Consider the following 12,684-nt stretch of genomic DNA (forward strand, 5'->3'; position numbering starts at 1 on the left):
TTCTAAATAAAAAACACTGCTGTAATCTACATTACAGCGCCAATCACATTATGTAGAAGATTGGGCACTTATAATGTGGTGACAGAGCTTCTTTAAGAAAACAGATTGTAATTGCTTTATTTAAAGTGCCAGTTGCCATTTCTCCCCATAAATTAATAATATACCCAAAAAAATCAGCTCCATTGTATAAAAGGGAACTGTACATGAGAAGAGGACTTTGAATCACAATGTGTAAATCTAATAAAAAAGTTCTAAAGTTCTACCTAATAACAAGAAATAGGGATACACTTATAAATAAAACAGAAGGCCACTTTTCGGCACAATTTTTTTCCAGGAAAAGTATGATGCTGAAAATAGTATGTGAAAAAACTAGCACATATAAAAATTGTGGGATCAGTGCTAGAAGAAAAAATGCAAATGTTGCAGTTTTATTTAACAAGAGGTGGGGGGACTACATATAATATAAGGGAAATAATTGATTGCAAGTCAATGAATATGGTATAGTTACTGGAGTGTAGTTGCAGAGTACTGTATGTCCGGCGGACAGTTGGGTGAAAAAAAACATAACCAATAAAACACATAAATAATATCCACAAAGGTTTACTATCCCATAGTATGTCTGCCCTTTTTTCTTTTTTTTTAAAACGCAAAAAGAACCCTGTAGACCTTAAAGCAATAGGCATTACGCTGGGTGGATAGGAATTGGAAGGGAGGGCACAAATCAAAAATTATATCACAAAAAGAACAGGGTATATTTACTTACTAGTTACAATTTCACCAAAGGGTTAAATATTCAATTGCATATTAACGGTTTTATTGCAAAATACAAAAAAATTATTTTTTATTTATCTTGTAACTGACCCCAATTCCACATGGTAATGTTACTACTAAGAGTTCAAAAAGATAAAATGTTTTCTGGAACGGTAACCCTTAGGAAGTGGGAAAGGCAAAACGTCAGACTCAATACAATGGTTTTAATATAAATTAAATACCTATACCTATACGTGAGGACATATCAAACATCCAAAACGGAATAAATACCACAAAGTACACAATATGTACCATGGAAAAATAGAAATACTTTATTACAATGATCATAAAAACATACTGGCCATCAAGACTTAAAGGGAACCTGTCACCAGCATTTTAGCTATAAAGCCAGCAGTACCTGGTGAAAGTGGGTGAAAAATCATGGTAATCTAAGCTATAAATATGTTCTAAGTAAGCTCTGTAGCTTTAGTATTCTGTTTTTCAGTGGTCCCACGCCGTATGCAAATGAGCAGAAAAGAGTCAAATCTTTATCTGAAAAGAGTCAGATTTTCATTCCTCCAGCGTCTCAGAGTGGACTCCACCTCCTTCTTTTTGATTGACAGCTCCTTAGCCAGTCAGGGCCGGACAGGTGCCGGCGGTGGGCGGGGTTAAGAAGCTGCGTCCCAGAGGGAAAACGAATTACCATAAAAGGCGGGAAGAGTTTAAACGACTACATTTACCGACGACAGAGGAGGACTTCAGGAAAGAAGAGAACAGGAACGAACTCTGGACAGCTGCGGCCATTGAGGGGTCAGGCGAGTTTGACAGGTAAGATGTTGATAACAGGATCCCTTTAAAAGCAATTTAACAAACAATTAAAAATAGTATGGAGATCCGATGTGGACTGCACAGATAACACGCAGATAACATATAAACATCATGTGATGCGGCAAAGTACAGGTAAATTAGTTCAAGAAAAATGTATGTACACTGGGTAAATTAAAGTAGTACAACAATATCATAGGAAAAAATGCCATCGATAGACTACACAAGAAAGAACAAGTGACACACAGGATTATTCTAAACAATATTTAAACATGAGCCCAATATGAAAATGCATGAATCAAAGAGAGAGTCAACCAACAAAAAGGACCAAACACCTGTACCGACCCGTTTGTTGCATGATGAGCCACAAAACAAACTAACTCCACACACAACACCCCGACGCGCGTTTCGCCGTCAGCTTTCTCAAATGTTTTTACTATGCAATGTTATTTACAAGTTTACATTTTGTAAGTTTAACATTAGAGTAAAGGGAGCGTACTTCATACCTGGATCCACGCAGTCTTGTTTTGTCTCTTCCCCAATATTCTCTGTATAGAAACCTTGAGGATATATCCCGGACTGGAGCAGTGGGCTCAGGTCCAATAACGTCACATAGTGAGGCAAATAAGCTACAACTGCAACATAGATATATAGAAAAACCTAAAAGCACTCCAAAGACATATGGTTGTGTTGATTCCAAGGAAGAATTATTTATTTTTCATTCATTCCACATTGTTTAATATATGTACAGAACAAAAGAAATTTTAATGCAAGCGATAGGCATTTAATGACGTTTCGGCCCAACCAAGGCCTTTCTCCCATTCGCTGCAATAAAGACAAAAAGTACAAGATCATATATAACAATTTGTATAGGACAAAGAAAAATAATAAACATTAAAAGATAAAGAAATAATAATATATAAATACATTCAAATTCTCCAATAAGCGAAGATCGTTCATAATGGAAATTAACGATATAGATGATACTCTGCATCGGCAGTAAGACATATTCCATAATTTTGATCATTTACTTTATGATCCAGTACAATAAAGATTGTCCCCCTAGGACTAAGTATACAGGTATACATAAGGGATATGACCTAGAAACATGCAGATCTATAAATTGCGATGTATAACATTAATACAATTAAGGTATCTGAGCCTGATCTAGTTGGAGAGGTATTAAGAAAATACCTCTCTAGACCATACCATAAAATACCGGTGTGGAAGTAAATGGTGGATAAGAATATAGACATAGAGAGTATATCGAAGATAAAGGGATAGACTGGTACCAGATGGTGTCATACCTGCATATAATCTCGGGAGGTATAGAGTTATAACGGCGTCTGCCAGACGCTCACGGGTGTGAAGATTTTTACTGCAGCGTCTATTTTTATTGCGCTTGCTTCAAAACCGGATATCCGGTATGTGGCACGCAGAAAGGTGTTGGCGCATGCCTATCGCTTGCATTAAAATTTATTTTGTTCTTTACATATATTAAACCATGTGGAATGAATGAAAAATAAATAATTCTTCCTTGGAATCAACACAACCATATGTCTTTGGAGTGCTTTTAGGTTTTTCTATATATCTATTAGTGGGGTACAACCCGAACCTGAATAGCACCAACGAATTGGAGTGCATCCTTACTACTCTTGTTTTAAAGCTACAACTGCAAGTTTGTCCCTGGAGGAATTTGTGAAAGCAACCACAGAAGGAAATTTCACTCATACCAGTGGGAACACTGTGAACAGGAAGGAAAGAAAAAGAGGACCGTATATTCACACTGAGTGGTAAGAGGTTCTTTGTACCAGACCTATATCTATATGTGTAGTCAAAAAGGAGTACGCTTCCAAGTCCTTTCTTATGATATATTTACAGTGTCATAGAAGTCATAGAAGTTATTTTAGTTGTTGTGCCAGCTCTGTATCTGTGCTCTGCTTGTTTGATTACGTGACTTACCTCATTAAATGCCCATGTGGTCTGTACTATGTGGGAGAGACGGAATCTCTCAGCAGAAGTCATCTATTTGCAATAAATACAATAACCTACCCATTTCGGCCCACGTTTAACACCATTGATCATAACATTTATAAACTTGGATTCCAAGTGAAGACTGGTTCCCACCTCAAATGCCTCATGCACACGACTGTGTGTGCCGGCCGGGTCCTGTCACATCCTATCTTTCAACGGATCGGAAAGTCGGGTCAGTTTTCACAGACCCGATTCACCTGCTAAAGTGAATGAGTCCTTGAAAACTATCGGGTGCCACTCAGATGCCGTGAAAAATTCTGAAGGAGAGAGGGATGAGCTGGATCAAAAGCCATAAAACATTACACTCAGATGGTCTTATGTGTTTTCGTGATATACAGTATGGTTGCATCCATTCTACTACTAAATCAACCTTTTTCTGTTCTAGGCATGTCTAGTAATAGAAGTGAGACCACGAATGTGCTACTCTTCACATAGAAATACCATAAATGTCTGATAGATGCGGGTCCCAGCACTGGGACCTGCACCTATATGGAGAACAGGGGTCATCCAAGCCCAATTTCGTCTCTTGAGGCAGCCGCTGGCTGTCAATTTCAGATGGGCATTTAGTGGAGGGGTGGTTACACATGTGCGTGGGAGACTCTATTATGTTCTATGAGAGTTACGGAAATAGCCGAGCAAGCGCTGCTTGGCTGTTTACGTTATTCTCGTAGAACATAATAGAGAGAGCACTGTGCATATGTTGCCACTTCTCCACTTAGTCCCTGCTTGTATTCGGCAGCCATAAAATAAATATCTTAGATGGTAATAAGCCTTTAAGAATAAATCAGTCATTGTACACACACCTGTTCCATTCCCTTATCATAGTGAGACTGCACTATACATCCACATTTATCCCCAAGCGTTATCTACCTCTGTCCCCCAATCCCAGGCTGCCCAACAGTCTATTATTTCATCCATTCCAGGAGCCCTCCCACTGTGGTGAACTCCTCCTCCACCTCCCTCTATATAGTACACCTGAGCCAAGTGTCTTGCATGGTTTCTGAAGCACAGTATCCATAGGAGATGCCAACACTTTTCTGTCTTTTATTATCGCAGCATTTCCTTCAATTTGTAAACTTCTTGAAAAACTGCCGCGTGGCAGCAAGTATAACATAGAATTCACACCTTAATGTAAATTTTTGTACAAATTTTGTCTATATCCTCTTTATATCACATAGCCCGATAAACAAATTCTCTTGTGCTTGGTGTATTTTTTAATTGTTTATTACATCTGCACATGATTATATTATTTCAATATTCTATTGCCCTACACACAATAGTTTGCCTTGCGTTGCACTCTTGTCTTAGCAGTACTGCGTATATGGCTCATTATAGGCAGGGCCGGCCTTAGGGGTGTGCGACCTGTGCCATTGCACAGGGCGCATCACTCCAGATGGTGGAAGGTGGCGCTGCGCTGGCTCCCTTCACCTGCTTTTTTCAGAAGCGCCCGGAACCCGGCGACTCAGCAGCCGCCTTTCCGCCAGGGCGCGTCTTCATTCAGTGTCGTCGCTACCGCTGTAGCAGCCATACCGGCTGCTAGCGGACACAGGGCATGAGGGTGCCCGCGGCGCCCGTCGGGACGGGCCCCTCTTATGGCCGGTGGTGCCGCTATCAGCCGCTGCTACAGCGGTAGCGATGCCACCATAGCAGAGCAGGGAGGTATCTTCCTGCTCTGCCATCTACTAGCGGCCACAGTAGCTCCCTGAAGGAGCGGAATCCCCCTGTGCCTGGGGATTCCACTCCTGGACGGAGCGCTTGATGTCTCTGTCCATATATGGACAGTGACATCAGGGGAAACTCCTGAAACGGAATCCCTGTCCACAGCGTTGTCGACTCGTGACCGGGGATTCCACTCCAGGAGAAGCCCTTGACGTCACTGTCTACAGAGACATTAGAAGCTTCTCCTGGAGTGGAATCCCCGATGCTGTGACCGAGGATTCCACTTTAGGAGAAGCCAGTGACGGGAACGCTGTGGATGGGATTCCGCTTCAGGCATTGCCCCTGATATCACTGTCCATATATGGACAGAGACATCAAGCGGAGCGCTCCAGGAGCGGAATCTCCGGCCACAGGCACTACCTAGAAGGGGGCTGTGTGGCACTACCTACCATGGGACTGTGTGACACTACTTACAGGGTGCTGTGTAGCACTACCTACAAGGGGGCTGTCTGGCACTACCTACAGGGGGCTATGTGGCACTACCTATAAGTGACTGTGTGGAGCTTTCTACAAGGGGGCTGTGTGGCACTACCTACAATGGAGCTGTGTGGCACTACCTACAGGTGGGCTGTGTGGCACTACCTACAGGTGGGCTGTGTGGCACTACCTACAGGGGGCTGTGTGGCACTAGCTACAAGGGGCTGTGTGGCACTATCTACAGGGGGCTGTGTGGCACTACCTACAAGGGGGCTGTGTGGCACTATCTACAAGGGGAATCTGTGAGTTGCGGACTGATGGTCACTTTAGTGAGAGTGGCAGGCTGATGGTCATTTTACTGTGAGTGTTGGGCTGATGCTTATTTTACTGTCAGTGGTGGGCTGATGGTCATTTTACTGTGTGTGCTGGGCTGATGGTTATTTTACTATGAGTAGGGGGCTGATAGTTTTCAAGTGGTTTCCACCTCTGTGCTCCATTTGAAATCTATAGGAGGCAGAAAATACATGCGGCACTCGTTTGGAGTGCTTTTTTTGCCTGTGTCTTTTGCATTAGCTTCAACGGCTAAAAAAAAACACCAAAAAAGGTCAAACAACGCTGTAAATTCAAAATCTGCTTCGAAATTCCTGAAGGAATTTTGAGGCAGATTTTTTTTGTATTACAAAAAACGCTGTGTGAACATACCCTAAAAGTGTAGTGCAGTTTTCTGTCTTTCTCAAAAACAATTTTTGGTAGGGGTGGCCTGAGGAAATTTTATTTTTCCAGTGGTGCCTCGTGTCTTAAAAGGTTGGGAAACTCTGTACTAGGCTACAGGATCCCGTCGTGGAGCAGCTCAGTTCGTCGTGGAAATTGGGCCTAGGTGAGTACAATTTTTTCTTTGTTTGGGGGCACTGTCACAAGGGGGAGGTGGTGGGCTGTATGGCACGATCTACAAGGAGGAGGTGGGGGATTATGGCACAATCTACAGGGGGGCACTATCTACAAGGGGGGCTGTGTGTGGCAGCCAGGGGAGGGGGGCATTATACTGTGTGAGGGCCACTAAGTGGACATTATACTGTGTAGGGTATATCAGGGGGCATTTTATTTTATGAGGGGGAGGGTCGCCAAAGATAATTTTGCACGGGACGCCATCTATCCTAAGGCCGGCCCTGATTATAGGCCACCTTATTTGGTTATATTATGAATCTTTTTAGTTCTATTGTCCAGGGGCGTAACTAGGAAAGACTGGGCCCCATAGCAAACTTTTGACTGGGGCCCCCCCTCCCCTGGGTGTCACACAACCCCCCCCCTTGTAGATAGTGCCTTTTTTACAGCCCCCCCTGTAGATAACGCCATACAGCCCCCCTGTAGATAACGCCATACAGCCCCCCTGTAGATAACGCCATACAACTCCCTCTGTAGGTAACGCCACACAGAGTCCCCCCTGTAGGTAACGCCATACAGAGTCCCCCCCTGTAGGTAACGCCATACAGAGTCCCCCCCTGTAGGTAACGCCATACAGAGTCCCCCCCCTGTAGGTAACGCCATGCAGAGTCCCCCCCCTGTAGGTAACGCCATACAGAGTCCCCCCTGTAGGTACCGCCATACAGAGTCCCCCCCTGTAGGTAACGCCATGCAGAGTCGTCCCCCCTGTAGGTAACGCCATACAGAGTCCCCCCCTGTAGGTAACGCCATGCAGAGTCGTCCCCTGTAGGTAACGCCATGCAGAGTCCCCCCCTGTAGGTAACGTCATGCAGAGTCCCCCCCCCGTAGGTAACGCCATGCAGAGTCCCCCCCTGTAAGTAACGCCATGCAGAGTCCCCCCCCCTGTAGGTGACGGTATGCAGAGTCCCCCGCCCTGTAGGTAACGCCATGCAGAGTCCCCCTCTGTAGGTAACGGCATGCAGAGTCCCCCCCTGTAGGTAACGCCATGCAGAGTCCCCCCCTGTAGGTAAGGCCATGCAGAGTCCCCCCCCGTAGGTAACGCCATGCAGAGTCGTCCCCACTGTAGGTAACGCCATGCAGAGTCGTCCCCACTGTAGGTAACGCCATGCAGAGTCCCCCCCTGTAGGTAACGCCATGCAGAGTCCCCCCCCTGTATGTAACCCCATGCAGAGTCCCCTCCACCTGTAGGTAACGCCATGCAGAGTCCCCCCCTGTAGGTAACGCCATGCAGAGTCCCCCCCATGTAGGTAACGCCATGCAGAGTCCCCCCCTCTAGGTAACGCCATGCAGAGTCCCCCCCCTGTAGGTAACGCCATGAATTCCCTATCCACAGGATAGGGGATACATGTGTGATCGCTGGCAGCGATATGGAGAACGGGGGACTGAAAGTCCCCCGAAGTTCTCCATGACAAACCTCTGACTTCCGGCGTCTGCGCAGCTCAATAAAAATAAAAGGAGCGCTGGTCACGCATGCGCACAAGCGCGACCGGCGCTCCATTCATTTCTACGGAGCTGCCGACACAGACCCCGGAAGTCCGAGGTTTGTGATGGAGAACTTCAGGGGACTTTCAGTCCCCCGTTCTCCCTATCGCTGCCAGCGATCACACATGTATCCCCTATCCTGTGGATAGGGGATACATGTCTTTTGTTTAATGGCAGAGCGGGGAGATACCTCCCTGCTCTGCCGTAGTGTTCAGTAGCGTCGCGCTGTAGCAACCGTAGCGGCTGCTAGCGGAGCCTCCGGCCATGGTGGGGGCCCGTGCCGGCGGGCGACACGGGCCCCCTCATGCCGCGGGCCCCGTATCAGCCGCTACGGCGGTAGTTACACCACCGCTATTGTCCTTATGGTCCTCTCTCTTAACCATTTTACGTTATGTCACCACTATTAGTGTAGCGTCCATGGCTGCGTGCAGTCGGGTCTACTCACCTCCTGACGCCCGCAGCCATGGATCTGTGAGCGCTGGTCCCCATCTCCTTCCTAAGAGACGCCAGCACTCTCTTCCCCTTCGGTCCGCTGTGTCCCGGACTATAAGATTTCCTGGACTATAAGAAGGCCCCAGCCCTTCTGATCCTTGCCTGAGCATTGTTAGTATATCCCAAGTCTGTCTTGCAAATGGTCCCTTAGTGTTTCCCATTCCAGTTGTTACCCGTGCCCTGTTACCTGTTTCTGTATCCCGTGCTGTGTTCTTGTTCCTGTGCCTACTAGTTGGAGTCGTGTTTACTGCACCTGCTGTTGTTCGCCACGTCCGGAGTCATCTGCCTTGTCCAGTGGGATTCGCCTCGTCTGGCGCAACCTGCGGCACCTGCTGTCATCCGCCACGTCTGGCGTTACCTGCTGCACCCAGCTCCAACCGTGCCAGAGCTGCAGCCACTGTCTCGACTATCCAGGTACCGTTGTGCGGGACTTTGTATTGCTGGAGTTCCCTGTTGTTTCGCCAGCTGCCTCCCTGCTACGGCGGTGCGGCCTAGTAGGTCCACATACCCACATACTGTGACAATTAGTACTATTATTTTTGTATGTAATGTGGTTATTTTACCTTTATACTATGTGATGTCACCTTAAAGATTGTGAAATTCTATCTTGGCTTCATGTATTGATTGCTGTACAATTTGATTTGCTTCTTTTTTGTGGCCCCATAAGGGGCTAAGGGGCCATAATGTTGCTACAACTGTGAAGTGCCCCTAATGGAAGTAATAAACTAATTTGCATTGCTATAATCATGTGGTGCAGGTTAATCCAGATATTGTAAATATAACCACATCTAGGCAGGACAGAGGAGGGGATAACATTGAATAAAAATCTAGCAGATACCACCTTTTGAATAGCCCCCACTCCAGTGCTGAGCTTCCATTGTCCACTGTTCCGGTCCACGGAAGCTCCGGCAGTGGTCACGTGCTGTTCATTTGTCACGTGCCGCCGCAGCCAATCACTGGCTTCAGCGGTGATGCTGCCAAAACAGCACATGACCGCTGAGGCTAGCTATTGGTTACAACAGCACGTGACGGATGAACGGCACGTGATCGCTGCAGCAGATTCCAGCACCATGGTGGCAGAGAATGGGACCTCATTATGTTATGCCATCCCCTATAATGCTGCCGATTTTGAAAAGCCCCGAATAACCCCTATAGGGGCTCATGCCCATGAACCTATTATGACTGAGTTGTACTGAGCTGTAATACAGTGCCCATATAAGCACATTGGGCTTACTGTACCTCTGTATGTTATTGATCTCATATGGAGGCATACAGCGTTTTTTTCTGTCAAAGCACCATACAGCAGCAAATGCACGTTAAATATAAGATTACCATCAAATATGTATGTACTCTACTCTAAGGTGAGAGAGACAGAGAGTGAGATTTCTAAAAGTTTTACAGTGTTTGACAGTGTTTTCTCAGGGCTTATATATTTAGAACATTCCGCTTATATGAAAAATAACAAAAAACAATGTTGTAAGTAATTAAAAATAACCTAACTCTCATTTGCATGATAATTATTCTGTTGCTTAGATAGCCAGAGGAGGCATAGACTGGGAACAAGTCTACTCTCATTTGTGTATTGTTATGCCATACATGTGTTTATCTGTATGTTCTCTAGAGACTAGAAAGGGCACAAATATATGATCATGTGTATTTATTGCACCAGAACTACATACAGAAAATAAGGAAATAAACAAGGGCAGTTTATGTTCTGATCACGTTCTATAATTGGCTGATTTAATTGTTTTCAGTGCATTGACTATCGTCGCATGAAATTAGATGACAATAGTTGGTATCCCTGTTCTTATAACCTTGTGTCTATAGTCATAAGTGGAAAGATAAATATCGGGAGCTGAGCAGAACCTTGATAAGGGAGTTAGACTTCCATGTATGAAGCTTTTTATTTTCTACTCATTTAGATGTCAGGTCTCGGAGATCTATTCCACTGAAGGAAACAAGACAAAACTAGAATCATGGATATAGTTGGATATCAAGTGTACAGAATATTAAGCTGAAGTCTTTTACCTTTAGTTCTGTTCCACAGGGAGAATCGTCACCTTTACTAAGCCACAAGCGAGATGTATTTCATTTTCAAGTCTCTTTGAACTTCTAAGGAAAAATTCTGTCTTCTTCATAAATTTGCACTAAACGCCTTACTCCAATGACTCTATCAGTGAAAGTTTTGAAAGAAAGATCCTACTGTCTCTATTTTACTTTTATCACTGAATGTTGGGAAGTTGTTAAACCTGAGAACTGGGACTATAAAACAAAAACATGTAGAACCGAAATATTGAAAGCATTACTATGTTTTATATATATATATATATATATATATATATATATATATATATATATATATATATATATATCAGTGGTTCTTAACCTTATTGGAGGTACTGAACCCCACCAGTTTCATATGCGCATTCACCGAACCCTTCTTAATTGGAAAAATAAAGTATGATTTTTTTAAAATTCAAAACACAGGTATATATTTTACTGGTGCACAAAATGAAGCATGCATCAACATCACTGTGTTCAAAAAACAAAACTATCAAAACACGATTTTCACACAAAAACATAATAATTAATCTTTACTGCAAATCAGTGTGACTTCTGCTGTTGCCTTTCAGAGATCAGTTCAGAAATGCGTGGCTTCACCTTGGCAAGTGCCACACTCATGTCATTTTCGCAACAAAGTCTGTTCCTTTTCTTCGTTTTTATGTCCAGCATCCTCGAAAAGGATTACTCGCAAAGATATGTTGTAACAAACGGTATGAAAATCTCCAGAGCTTTCTTAGCAATAACAGGGTACGTTACCATTTGTTGACACCAAAACATTGAGAGCGTTGTTGTTCTGAAGAGTTGCTGTTGAACCTGGCTCTGCTGAATTTCAATGATTTCATCGAGGTATTCATCATTGACACCTGTTGTCTCACCCATGCTGGATATGACTCTTGTAGGGAAGTATCCGTCGAGCGACTTTGCAAGCTCATGTGCGTGGCAATTGCTTGCTTCAGTTCCGCGGGTACAGAAATGTCTTCGATTCCAGATACATCTTCGATCTTACTTACACAGTCATCCAGCAGGGGAAAGTTTGCGAAGTTATCGTTCTCTGTTCGTCATTTCCATAACGGTAGCTTTTTTTGAAAAGCCTTCAGGTTTTCTATCGCTTCGATGATGTTGACTCCACCGCCATGCATCTGTTGATTGAGGTGATTGAGATCTGCGAAGTTATCAGCCATGTACGCTAAAATGAGAATGAACTCAGAATTTTTGAAGCAATCTGCAGGACAATGTTGGTGCTCTTGCAAAAACAGGGCTAATTCCACACGCACGGCAAAAACACCCTGGGATAACCACCGAATGTTAGAATGGTACAGAAGTACCTCGAATTCAGAGCCCATTTCTTTACACAGCTCACTGAAGATGCGGTGCCTGAGAGCACTATTTCGCACATAGTTCACACATTCCACTACAATTTTTAATACTTCAGCCAGTTTTGAAGGCAAGGTTTTTGTTGCCAAAGCATGCCTGTGCAGAACACAATGCGTAACAATGATGTGTGGTGCATCGGCTTTCACTAGCGCACCAAAACCAGACTTTCTTCCCAGCATGACTGGAGCTCCGTCCGAACAAACTGCAGAAACCATATCCCACGAAAGATTGTGGTCTTTGAAAAAAGTCATCCACAAGTTTCTTCACATCGGCTGCCTTAGTTGTTATTGTAAGAGGCTTACAAAATAAAAAAATCTTCCTTCATCACGTCGTCGTTCACATAGCGCACGAATACAGCAAGCTGGCTTAGATTGGAAACGTCTGTGGTCTCGTCGAGTTGAAGGCTGAATTTTGCCGGGCTTGAAATCAGATATGCAACTACTTGAGTCAAGATATCTTTGCTCATGTCCTCTATTCTGTCGCTGATGGTGTCATTTGAAAGAGGAATTTGGGATAACTTAACTTCAGCCTCTTTTCCCAGCATGATATTCGCCATCTTCAACACAGCTGGTTTTATGAGTGTTT

The 12,684-nt window shown here is 44.3% G+C and overlaps 1 long non-coding RNA gene across 1 annotated transcript; it reads right to left on the reverse strand.

Annotated features, from left to right (window-relative positions):
- Positions 1–1,059: 1,059 nt before the first annotated feature.
- Positions 1,060–2,987, reverse strand: LOC142652888 (uncharacterized). Its single transcript, XR_012847971.1, has 3 exons — positions 2,883–2,987; positions 2,082–2,400; positions 1,060–1,601 (listed from the first exon to the last, which is right to left on the reverse strand). It is a non-coding gene; the product is annotated as an uncharacterized LOC142652888 (long non-coding RNA).
- Between the last annotated feature and the right edge of the window lie 9,697 nt (positions 2,988–12,684).

Source organism: Rhinoderma darwinii, chromosome 5, assembly GCF_050947455.1.
Source record: "Rhinoderma darwinii isolate aRhiDar2 chromosome 5, aRhiDar2.hap1, whole genome shotgun sequence".
In the NCBI taxonomy this organism is placed as follows: Eukaryota; Metazoa; Chordata; class Amphibia; order Anura; family Rhinodermatidae; genus Rhinoderma; species Rhinoderma darwinii.